Source organism: Salvia miltiorrhiza, chromosome 3, assembly GCF_028751815.1.
Source record: "Salvia miltiorrhiza cultivar Shanhuang (shh) chromosome 3, IMPLAD_Smil_shh, whole genome shotgun sequence".
Lineage (NCBI taxonomy): Eukaryota > Viridiplantae > Streptophyta > Magnoliopsida > Lamiales > Lamiaceae > Salvia > Salvia miltiorrhiza.
Window position 1 is genome coordinate 10,041,606 of NC_080389.1, and position 12,043 is coordinate 10,053,648.

The 12,043-nt window shown below is 40.4% G+C and overlaps 1 long non-coding RNA gene across 2 annotated transcripts; it reads right to left on the reverse strand.

Annotated features, from left to right (window-relative positions):
• Nucleotides 1-1,303: 1,303 nt before the first annotated feature.
• On the reverse strand, nt 1,304-7,920 carry LOC131017477 (uncharacterized). Of its 2 annotated transcripts, XR_009099633.1 has the most exons (3): nt 7,613-7,862; nt 6,444-6,512; nt 1,304-6,007 (listed from the first exon to the last, which is right to left on the reverse strand). It is a non-coding gene; the product is annotated as an uncharacterized LOC131017477 (long non-coding RNA). The 2 variants fall into 2 exon arrangements; XR_009099632.1 differs by having other exon boundaries at nt 1,304-6,512; nt 7,613-7,920.
• Between the last annotated feature and the right edge of the window lie 4,123 nt (nt 7,921-12,043).

Sequence of the window (12,043 nt, forward strand, 5' to 3'; positions counted from 1 at the left end):
ATGTAAGAAAATCTTTTCAAAACCGGAAAGTTGAGCAAAAACAAAAGCGTTTAATGAGAAATTATAAAATACTTAATTTATTTCATAATATCTCCCTAAGGAGGAGACTAACTTGTTTAGCTACTCATAGTAGCTAATTCTTGTGTACATAAAATTAAAAGAACTAAACTAAAACTTGAAAAACTAAATTTTAAAATACAAAGATAGATTCTGAAGAGAGAGTGTTGTGTGATGAAGTTGTGAGGATTTTCGATGCCTCTTCTTCTCCAGAGCTTGAGTTTATATAGAAGTTTGATGCCCTCTATAATTGCTCGGTAGTTGGCCTTGGATTCCTTCTTCGTGGCCAGCTAGCTTGGATGGTGATAGCCACCTTCTTTTGTCGGCCATAATTGCCGACACTGATTAGTGTCATCACATGGTGCTGGACCCTTGCTTTATCGTTTTGTGATAATGCTGGTAGGGGCCGGCTGCTTTTTTCTTCCACTCACGTTTGTCCTGGAGCTTTTGGTGAGTGGTCCTCCTGTCATTCCACCCATTTTTTGCTTTCTTTGTGGGTGCGATCCTTGCTGTGAATCACATGATTCACTTTGCTTTGTCGGCCACTTTACTTTTTTGGTGCCCGGGGTGCTCTTCCCTTCGGAATCTGTCGCTCATCATGTTCATCGGACCGAAACCTTCTTCTGTCAGGCTTTGGGAAGAATCCTTTTCCGAATTCCGGCTTCTTCTGCGTTGAACATTGATCGCAGATTTTTTCGATCCAATGGCCCAGATGAGCCATATTGCAAAATTTGCGACGAGTCTCCTTGCTCCCCGCTATCTTGTTCTCCCACAACATTTGCCTTTTATTTTCGAAGGATTTTTCGGCAAACGGTGTCGTAGTTCCTGTCATGGTGTTTACCAGGAACGTTCCCAGATCTGAGCTCTGGTAGAACTTGAATCTGGACTTCATTTTATCCATCTCTGTGAGACAGACCCATAGACCCCATGCTCGTCTGGTGGAGATTTGGTCCTCCTTAAATGTTGAGACGATTGCGGCCTGGAAATCGGGAACTTTGATCCGGTTAAGGGCTCCCGTGTCAGGTCTCCGAAGCTTGATGAAGTGAAAAGCTTCATGGATTCCTTTTCCAACTGGTTCTGGGGCTGCACTGAAGAAGTACAATTCCAGAACATCTCCCCGTTTGAGGGACTCGTTGTGACAGCCCTGATTTCCCGGGAGAATAAGAAATGGGCTATGTGACGAAACTACTAAACTTTATTTGAATTAAATGGGTAATAGGCCAATAGAGCCGGGCATCATTTCATCAATTGAAAAATATGTCATATTCCAAAGGTAATAAGCATGACATTATGATGTAATTGTTCTCCCTATCAGGATCGAAAGTTCGAAGGTCTGAGCCCAAAATAACATTTCATATTAGGCATATAATATATATATGCAGAATAACAATCACTTGGGAAAACGATGGAAAATGGAATCCAGATTAAAACAATTTAAAGTATAGTTAGACATAAGATTATATTCACCAAGTGAATTTATTTCAGCGGAAGTAAAACAGAGTGTTCTTCAATATTACAGCAACAATCTTTCCTCAGCCTCGCACGTCACCACCAGCTGCTCAATCTGCAAAAGGTTTTGAAAACAATTGCAGGGCTGAGTACTAGTGTACTCAGTGGGTTGAGCCATTTAAAAACATTTTAAAAAAAATCATTTACTGAAAAAGATAATCCATGCCTTAAACAGTATAACACAGAATGTTTTTAAAGATGAGTCATTCCATGCATACTAAAATAATCTGAGCTCATATTTTCCTGGCCATCTATTGGGCATGCTATCTACAACTGGTTGTCACCGATCTCTCGAGACAACAGGTTCTGGTGTACGTACACAATTCTGGTTAGCAGAGCTAACAATGTTCTGGTTGGCGGAGCCAACAATGTTCTGGTAGAAGCAATAACCAATAGAGAGCAAAAACATTTTAAGCATGAACTATCAACTTTAACTTTACATAAAACCGAGCTTATTAGCTCAAACATACATTTCGTAAATAAAGCCTCACCTGATTTGGAGAAAATTCAAACAATATAACTCAGCTGATCAAGAGCCTAAATATCCTCTTCTGTAGGACCTACAAGATAAGTTCTCAACTTAAACTCATAGTCCTAAAATCAAGCTTAACATTCATGACTTGTCAAAATTTTCTAACTAGATTCGCAACACCCGGGTTTTCAAAATTTCAACATATAACTTAAAAATCATCAATAATACCCTTGCTCGGCTTTTACATAAAAACTCATCTTGAGCATAAAATCAACTTAAAAATATTTTGCTTACAAACATTTGTAAGACTTTAACTTATAATAAAAACATATAACCAAACAAATAAACATGCAGCCCAATAGAAGTATATGCATGAAGCCCAATTACTTAATTAATCTGAGCCCATTAATAGATCAACCTAGGCCCAAGCCCATCTTCCCTTTTATCCTAATTTAAAACCCCAATTACATCACAACACAACACAACACATACGCAGCCCTACACCTTCACTCTCTCTGCTGCTCTCTCCCTCCCTCGTTCTTCCTGCCGCTGCCACCAGACGGCAGCCAGTCGCCGGAGGCCGGCGGCTCTGGCCTCCTTTCTCTTCCCCTTCTTCTTATCTCCCTCTCACCCCTCACTCTCACCCTCCTCCCTGCCCCTGTCCTCGCTGCACCAGCCGCGGCCCCATCTTCCCCTTCTCCGACGACCCTTCGTCGCCTGCCAGCACCACCACCACCGCCCTTACCTCCTTCTCGCTGACAACAGCAGCAGCCACCATCGCCGCCCTCGCGTCGACAGCAGCGCAGCACAGTCATCTCCTCCTTCTGTCGCGACCGGAAACTCACAGCAGCAGTCAACACGATAGCGCCGCCGCCGCCCCTGCTTCTCTTCGCCGCCGCCCCTGCACACGCAGCGGCGTCGTTGCTCCGGCGAGCAATCCCTCCCCCAAACTTCATCAATTTTCCCTTTTGTCCATCTAGATTTCTAAATCTGAGTTTCTTTCTTGTAAAAAAAATCAGTGAATATGCATTCTATTCCAATTTCTTATGAATTACAGATGAGATGAAAATGATTCATTATGCAGTGTAAAGAAAAGAAACAGAATTTGTGGGAGTTTTTGGTTTTTGATGCAGATATGAAAATAATGAAGAAATTGTGAATAAAGCTTTACAAAATAACTAAAATTACCATTGAGATTTCTGCAGTAGGAAGAACCAGGATGAATTATAAAAGACTGAATTTTTGTTGGATTTGTTGGGTAAATGCAGTGAAATAGATGAGATATATATACTGGGTTAATACGTGCTGCTCAAGAATTTGGAGGTAATGGTTGAGAATGAAGCGTAAATGTGTGGCTGATGAAATGAAGAAACGTGGCTGACCAGGAATCAATTACAAATAATTATACTGGGCTATCAGCTATTGGGCCCAAGCTAAAAATCAAAATGGATCAATATGCTAATTCAAATGATTAAAAACAATCTATATAATTAAGCTCAATTTGCTTTAAACTTCAACCAATAATTGTTGGAATTAAAACAATTTTTCTCCGGGGTGCGAATCGATGTATTTCTAAACTCAGTAATTCTTCTAAAATCATATTAAAGAAAATTCGGGGTATTACAACCCTCCCTCCTTAAAAAAAATTTCGTCCTCGAAATTTCGAACTTCTAAGTGTCATTCTCAGCTCGTAGCTATCATATACTCATTCTGCTTCATAGTGATTCTACTAAAACAATATGCTTGCTTTTCTAATTCTGACTATCATGCCGAAGGATAAATACTTTCTATAACTACGAACTTCAACTTATTCAAGTACGTCAATTCTATATGGTCGTACCTTCTACGTCTTCTGGTGCCTGAGCTTCTTGCTGCTAATTAAGTGCATATGCTCTTGCTATTTGAAGTGGCCTCTGGCCTCGATTTCTTCCATTATTCTGACGTCCTTGTGGTGTTTCTGGGCATTGTCGAGCAAAGTGACCCTTTTCTCCACACTTGTAGCAAGCGCCGCTCCCAGCTTTGCAAACTCCGAAGTGATTTTTGTGGCAATTATGGCAAAACGTTCTTGTTGCTGGTCATTTCGCTCTTCTTGTTGGTTTTGCTGCATTTGATTATCAGTTCCTTGCCATGCTCTTTTACGTTTGTTATTGTTGTTTGCACGCTTATTGTCAGGGGCATGAATAGGTGTTTTCATTTCTTCTGCCATCATAGCTTCAATAACTCGAGCTCTGCTCAAAGATTGAGCATAGGTTAGTATTCCTTGACTAGCCAGGGGCACTCGTATCTCATGTTGTAGACCTCGCCTGAACTTCTCGGATCTTTTCTCCTCCGAATCCACCAAATGTGGAGCGTAGCGTGATAACTGGACGAACAATCTATCGTACTCAGTGACAGATTTATTCTCTTGTTGAAGATTCCAGAATTCCGATTATTTCTTGATTCGATAACTCTGAGTAATATACTTCTCGTACAACTCTTCTTTGAAATTTTCCTACGTATACCCTTCCCATTGTCGTGGCGCTAAAGTCCTCTGCACTGATTCCCTCCGATAATCGGCCTCGTCCGTTAGTTGAAAGATAGCACATGTCAAACGTTCTTTGTGAAGTCCTTGAGTCTTCCATACTTGTAGAATGCGTGAAACCATTCATGCATCATTCCACTTATCTTCGGCTCATTCATTTGTGTCTTGTTCTTCTCTTTTGTCTTTCCATGATCTATCTTTCTAAATTCTAAACTTCTACGTTCTATCTCTTCGTATGATGTCTTTCTATGTTCTGTCTTCCTTCGTTCTATCTTTCTATTCAAGCATTCTAAGTTTACGTGCTTCCGTTGAGCACTCTAATTTTTTCTTGATTCTTCTATAGCATTTCATGCTAGCAGTGTATCTCATAAGATTCTCGTGTTACTATCTAGTGTATTTCTCTAACTGCGAGAAAATAACACCTTTATGAACCGATAACTGAGGCAAAAACTAGGTCTGCCTATTAATAACTGCTTGTCATAAATACGTAAAATCATTATGACAATTTCACTGACTGTTCTGCCTGTAACATATAACTGATTCTGGAGTCAAGGCTCAAATACTGGTCATAAAAATATGACAACTTTCTGGTCATGAATATGACAAATCTTTCTGGTCATGACAATCTTTCTGGTCATATAAATGACAAATCTTTCTGGTCATGACAAACTTTCTGGTCATATACATATATATGACAATCTTTCTGGTCATAAAAACATGACAAACTTTTCTAGTTATTCAAGCTAAAACTCGAAATGACATTTTTCTGGGAATCTAGTTGTAAAATAATACAACAACTGAAATATTTTCTTTTAACAAGAACTCTTGCTTTTAAAACCACTATAAATACTTGTACGCACTTTAAGTAAAATTTGTTAAAATCACGTACCTTTCTTTCTTGAGAGCGGTGTGAAGGCGAGCTGAGGGTTGCTATGTAGCTTAGAAGTCTAGAGATGCTATGACTCAACATCAATGAAATAGCGGTCTCAGAGCCAAGAACATTTGCTCTGATACCATTTGTGACAGCCCTGATTTCCCGGGAGAATAAGAAATGGGCTATGTGACGAAACTACTAAACTTTATTTGAATTAAATGGGTAATAGGCCAATAGAGCCGGGCATCATTTCATCAATTGAAAAATATGTCATATTCCAAAGGTAATAAGCATGACATTATGATGTAATTGTTCTCCCTATCAGGATCGAAAGTTCGAAGGTCTGAGCCCAAAATAACATTTCATATTAGGCATATAATATATATATGCAGAATAACAATCACTTGGGAAAACGATGGAAAATGGAATCCAGATTAAAACAATTTAAAGTATAGTTAGACATAAGATTATATTCACCAAGTGAATTTATTTCAGCGGAAGTAAAACAGAGTGTTCTTCAATATTACAGCAACAATCTTTCCTCAGCCTCGCACGTCACCACCAGCTGCTCAATCTGCAAAAGGTTTTGAAAACAATTGCAGGGCTGAGTACTAGTGTACTCAGTGGGTTGAGCCATTTAAAAACATTTTAAAAAAAATCATTTACTGAAAAAGATAATCCATGCCTTAAACAGTATAACACAGAATGTTTTTAAAGATGAGTCATTCCATGCATACTAAAATAATCTGAGCTCATATTTTCCTGGCCATCTATTGGGCATGCTATCTACAACTGGTTGTCACCGATCTCTCGAGACAACAGGTTCTGGTGTACGTACACAATTCTGGTTAGCAGAGCTAACAATGTTCTGGTTGGCGGAGCCAACAATGTTCTGGTAGAAGCAATAACCAATAGAGAGCAAAAACATTTTAAGCATGAACTATCAACTTTAACTTTACATAAAACCGAGCTTATTAGCTCAAACATACATTTCGTAAATAAAGCCTCACCTGATTTGGAGAAAATTCAAACAATATAACTCAGCTGATCAAGAGCCTAAATATCCTCTTCTGTAGGACCTACAAGATAAGTTCTCAACTTAAACTCATAGTCCTAAAATCAAGCTTAACATTCATGACTTGTCAAAATTTTCTAACTAGATTCGCAACACCCGGGTTTTCAAAATTTCAACATATAACTTAAAAATCATCAATAATACCCTTGCTCGGCTTTTACATAAAAACTCATCTTGAGCATAAAATCAACTTAAAAATATTTTGCTTACAAACATTTGTAAGACTTTAACTTATAATAAAAACATATAACCAAACAAATAAACATGCAGCCCAATAGAAGTATATGCATGAAGCCCAATTACTTAATTAATCTGAGCCCATTAATAGATCAACCTAGGCCCAAGCCCATCTTCCCTTTTATCCTAATTTAAAACCCCAATTACATCACAACACAACACAACACATACGCAGCCCTACACCTTCACTCTCTCTGCTGCTCTCTCCCTCCCTCGTTCTTCCTGCCGCTGCCACCAGACGGCAGCCAGTCGCCGGAGGCCGGCGGCTCTGGCCTCCTTTCTCTTCCCCTTCTTCTTATCTCCCTCTCACCCCTCACTCTCACCCTCCTCCCTGCCCCTGTCCTCGCTGCACCAGCCGCGGCCCCATCTTCCCCTTCTCCGACGACCCTTCGTCGCCTGCCAGCACCACCACCACCGCCCTTACCTCCTTCTCGCTGACAACAGCAGCAGCCACCATCGCCGCCCTCGCGTCGACAGCAGCGCAGCACAGTCATCTCCTCCTTCTGTCGCGACCGGAAACTCACAGCAGCAGTCAACACGATAGCGCCGCCGCCGCCCCTGCTTCTCTTCGCCGCCGCCCCTGCACACGCAGCGGCGTCGTTGCTCCGGCGAGCAATCCCTCCCCCAAACTTCATCAATTTTCCCTTTTGTCCATCTAGATTTCTAAATCTGAGTTTCTTTCTTGTAAAAAAAATCAGTGAATATGCATTCTATTCCAATTTCTTATGAATTACAGATGAGATGAAAATGATTCATTATGCAGTGTAAAGAAAAGAAACAGAATTTGTGGGAGTTTTTGGTTTTTGATGCAGATATGAAAATAATGAAGAAATTGTGAATAAAGCTTTACAAAATAACTAAAATTACCATTGAGATTTCTGCAGTAGGAAGAACCAGGATGAATTATAAAAGACTGAATTTTTGTTGGATTTGTTGGGTAAATGCAGTGAAATAGATGAGATATATATACTGGGTTAATACGTGCTGCTCAAGAATTTGGAGGTAATGGTTGAGAATGAAGCGTAAATGTGTGGCTGATGAAATGAAGAAACGTGGCTGACCAGGAATCAATTACAAATAATTATACTGGGCTATCAGCTATTGGGCCCAAGCTAAAAATCAAAATGGATCAATATGCTAATTCAAATGATTAAAAACAATCTATATAATTAAGCTCAATTTGCTTTAAACTTCAACCAATAATTGTTGGAATTAAAACAATTTTTCTCCGGGGTGCGAATCGATGTATTTCTAAACTCAGTAATTCTTCTAAAATCATATTAAAGAAAATTCGGGGTATTACACTCGTTGTTCTCCCATGCATCAAACACCGTCTTTTGGATCCATTTGGGTAGACCCTTGATCTCGGTGAAGGCTGGAGAGGTAGTATAAACTGAGGCCAATGCCCCGAACTCATACCATTCCTTGACGTCGTCTGGGTTGGCTCCTGGAGTCATCCACACCCGAGGATATTTTCCTCCAACATCAACCCGGCAATTCCCCGGATTAATGCCCTTTCTTGTGAGAAGTTTCTCCCACCTGTCTTGATACATCTGCCAAGAAGGAGAAATTTCAATAAAATCAGTGTCAACCTTAACTTGGCCGGTCATTGGCCTAAGATTGACCTCTTCCTCTGTTACCCCAGAGGTGGAGGGTTGACATGTTGACTCAGGGTGTGACCCCTTAACAACATCTTCTCCTTGGGGTTCCGGCTGTGAAGCCATCACCTCAGGACTTGGGCTAGGGGTACTTGAATCCCCTGCTACAGGTAATCCGCCCTGTACGGAAAGCATTGCTTTAATCTGATTTTCACGGATAGCGCGCAAGAGCGGCCTGTTGATTGCTTCTTGAAGATTAAACATCTTCATGAAGCATGCATCGATTTGGTTAGATACTTGGGCTTCGTCAGCCGTCTGTATCTTCCCTGCTTGTTTGGTGTGTAAGACACACTTTTGCCATTCCTGTTGTAGCAGCTCTAGACTTTCAAAGAGCTGCGCCTGTTTTGCTTCGATGGCCTCCACCTCAGGGAGCTCCATCCCTTGTTAAGAAATCTGCAAGAACATTTTGATCAGATTTCAAGATGACAATATCATAATCATAATATTGGCATTCTGCTTGCCATCTAAGCAATCTAGCCTTTTCAGGTTTCGATTCTATCTTTTTTGTTAAGAAAGCTTTAACATTAGTGTTATCTACCAGCTTTTACAATTGTTGGTTTACTATGGTTTGAAAGTATGAATGCAATTTACAGCATTTTAACATTTGTGAAAGAGATAAGTAGCTACTGATTCTTGTCTCAGTGAGTAAGGTGATTAAAGGTATAACCTCGAAGTATGGAGTGCTTGTATGGCTTCGATTGAAGCTTGTTGATGAGAAGAGCTTGCTGTTTAGAGTTGTGGATGAGAAGAGCTCGAGAAGAGCTTGCTGTTTTGAAGGTGAAAATCAAGTGGGGGTGGGTTTCTTTTCAAGGAAGAAATAAACAGTGCAAACTACGTGGCTTAGCCCTCTCCACAATCCCCTAATCACCATTAATAAAATATCTAGAGGATTAAGGAATAGATTGGGCTAGATGGGCTTGGAGGTGTGGGTTGGATCTATAAATGAATGGGCTCTCATTTGGTTAATCAAGTATTTTTAACTTAAGGGGCTTCAATATAAAAATTAAAGCCCAACGCACACAAAATAGTTAAAGTCCAACATAGACTTTAATTTAAATCTTGTAAAAATCAATATCAGTAATATGTAAAATATTTCATATAAGCACATACTCATATTTAAATTAATATGCAATGCACAAAAATTTAAATAACTTACATATTTATAAAAGTTTTCGCAAATCTTTTTTTTTGTTGGAATTAAAATAAATCATTCATTTTTTTTTCCGGCGTGAATCATCTTAATCTATTAATCTAAGCTTAAAATAAATTCTAAACTTAATAAAAATGGGCGGGGTATTACAAAGCGTGGTGATGATGGCAGACTCCGAAGACCGCAAATGAAGGATCAACGGAGATTCAGAGATATTCTGCTCAAATGCAGAATCAAGGGATTCCCAGATCTCTCCGAGGAAGAAATCCAAATCCTCAAAGTTTCCCAGATATCACACAAGGATATCAAGGAGGAAGAACAGGTGTCCATAGCCGATGTCAAAAGGAGGATTCAAAAGTGTTACCATGAGAATCCTTTAGCATGGTGGGACAAGAATCAGCTCAGAGCTACCTTGAAAGTTAAAACTGGAAAGGAGCATGAGTTCGTAAGATATAGACCTATCCTGATGAACCCTCAAGATCAACAGGATATGCAGAATATAATCCAGGAACACCTGGATTTAAAGCTGATTGAACAAGGAAGATCACCCTACAGCAGTCCGGGATTTCTGGTGAGAAATCACGGGGAGATCAAGCGAGGAAAACCAAGATTGGTCATTAATTATAAAGGGATTAATGACATTCTTGAGTTTGACGGATATTTCATCCCAAGCAGAGAGCACCTTATCAACTGCATCAGAAGTGCAAGGGTATTCTCAAAGTTTGATTGCAAATTAGGATTCTACCAGATTCGCATGGAGGAAGGGAGTAAGAAATTCACAGCCTTCTCAACTCCACAAGGACATTATGTCTGGAATGTCATGCCAATGGGGTTAGCCAACGCGCCTCAGATATTCCAAAGGAAGATGGATAATCTCTTCAACGATTATTCTTCGTTTATGTTTGTTTACATTGATGACATTCTTATTGCATCAAAAAACATTCATGAACATGTCAGGCATCTGGAGATCTTTGCGGATGTTTGTCAACAAGAAGGACTAGTGCTGTCAGAAAAGAAGGCAGTCATAGCTACCCAGAAGATGGAGTTTCTGGGGATCGAGATCGATGAATCTGGGATAATTCTACAAGACCATATTGTGGAAAAAGTCCAGGGATTTCCGGAGGATCTCAAGGAAAAGAAGCAGCTCCAAAGTTTTGTCGGAGTTGTTAACTTTGCAGGAATGTTTATCAAAAATCTTGCAGAGCACCGGAAAATCTTTAGTCCATTACTAAAGAAAGATGTTCCATTCATATGGAAGGAGGAGCATCGGGAAGGTATGAAGAAGTTGAAAGAGATTTGCAAAAATCTCCCAAAACTTTCAATACCACAAGATGAGGATGACCTGGTCCTCTATACAGACGCAAGTGATTTCTGGTGGGCAGCAGTGCTCACAAAGATCACCCCATATGGAGAAGAACCTTGCAGATATTGTAGCGGTCTTTTCTCCGACAACGAAGCTGTGCGATGGCACATCAACGAAAAGGAATTCTTTGCAGTGCGAAAGGCGTTTAAAAAATGGCCGCTTTTCTTACTTGCTAAGAAATTCGTTTTGAAAGTAGATAACACTAATGTTAAAGCTTTCTTAACAAAAAAGATAGAATCAAAACCTGAAAAGGCTAGATTGCTTAGATGGCAAGCAGAATGCCAATATTATGATTATGATATTTTCATTTTGAAATCTGATCAAAATATTCTTGTAAATTTCTTAACAAGGGATGGAGCTCCCTGAGGTGGAGGCCATCGAAGCAAAACAGGCGCAGCTCTTTGAAAGTCTAGAGCTGCTACAACAGGAATGGCAAAAGTGTGTCTTACACACCAAACAAGCAGGGAAGATACAGGCGGCTGACGAAGCCCAAGTATCTAACCAAATCGATGCATGCTTCATGAAGATGTTTAATCTTCAAGAAGCAATCAACAGGCCGCTCTTGCGCGCTATCCGTGAAAATCGGATTAAAGCAATGCTTTCCGTACAGGGCGGATTACCTGTAGCAGGGGATTCAAGTACCCCTAGCCCAAGTCCTGAGGTGATGGCTTCACAGCAAGGAGAAGATGTTGTTAAGGGGTCACACCCTGAGTCAACATGTCAACCCTCCACCTCTGGGGTAAAAGAGGAAGAGGTCAATCTTAGGCCAATGACCGGCCAAGTTAAGGTTGACACTGATTTTATTGAAATTTCTCCTTCTTGGCAAATGTATCAAGACAGGTGGGAGAAACTTCTCACAAGAAAGGGCATTAATCCGGGGAATTGCCGGGTTGATGTTGGAGGAAAATATCCTCGGGCATGGACGACTCCAGGAGCCAACCCACACGACGTCAAGGAATGGTATGAGTTCGGGGCATTGGCCTCAGTTTATACTACCTCTCCAGCCTTCACCGAGATCAAGGGTCTACCCAAATGGATCCAAAAGACGGTGTTTGATGCATAGGAGAACAACGAGTCCCTCAAACGGGGAGATGTTCTGGAATTGTACTTCTTCAGTGCAGCCCCAG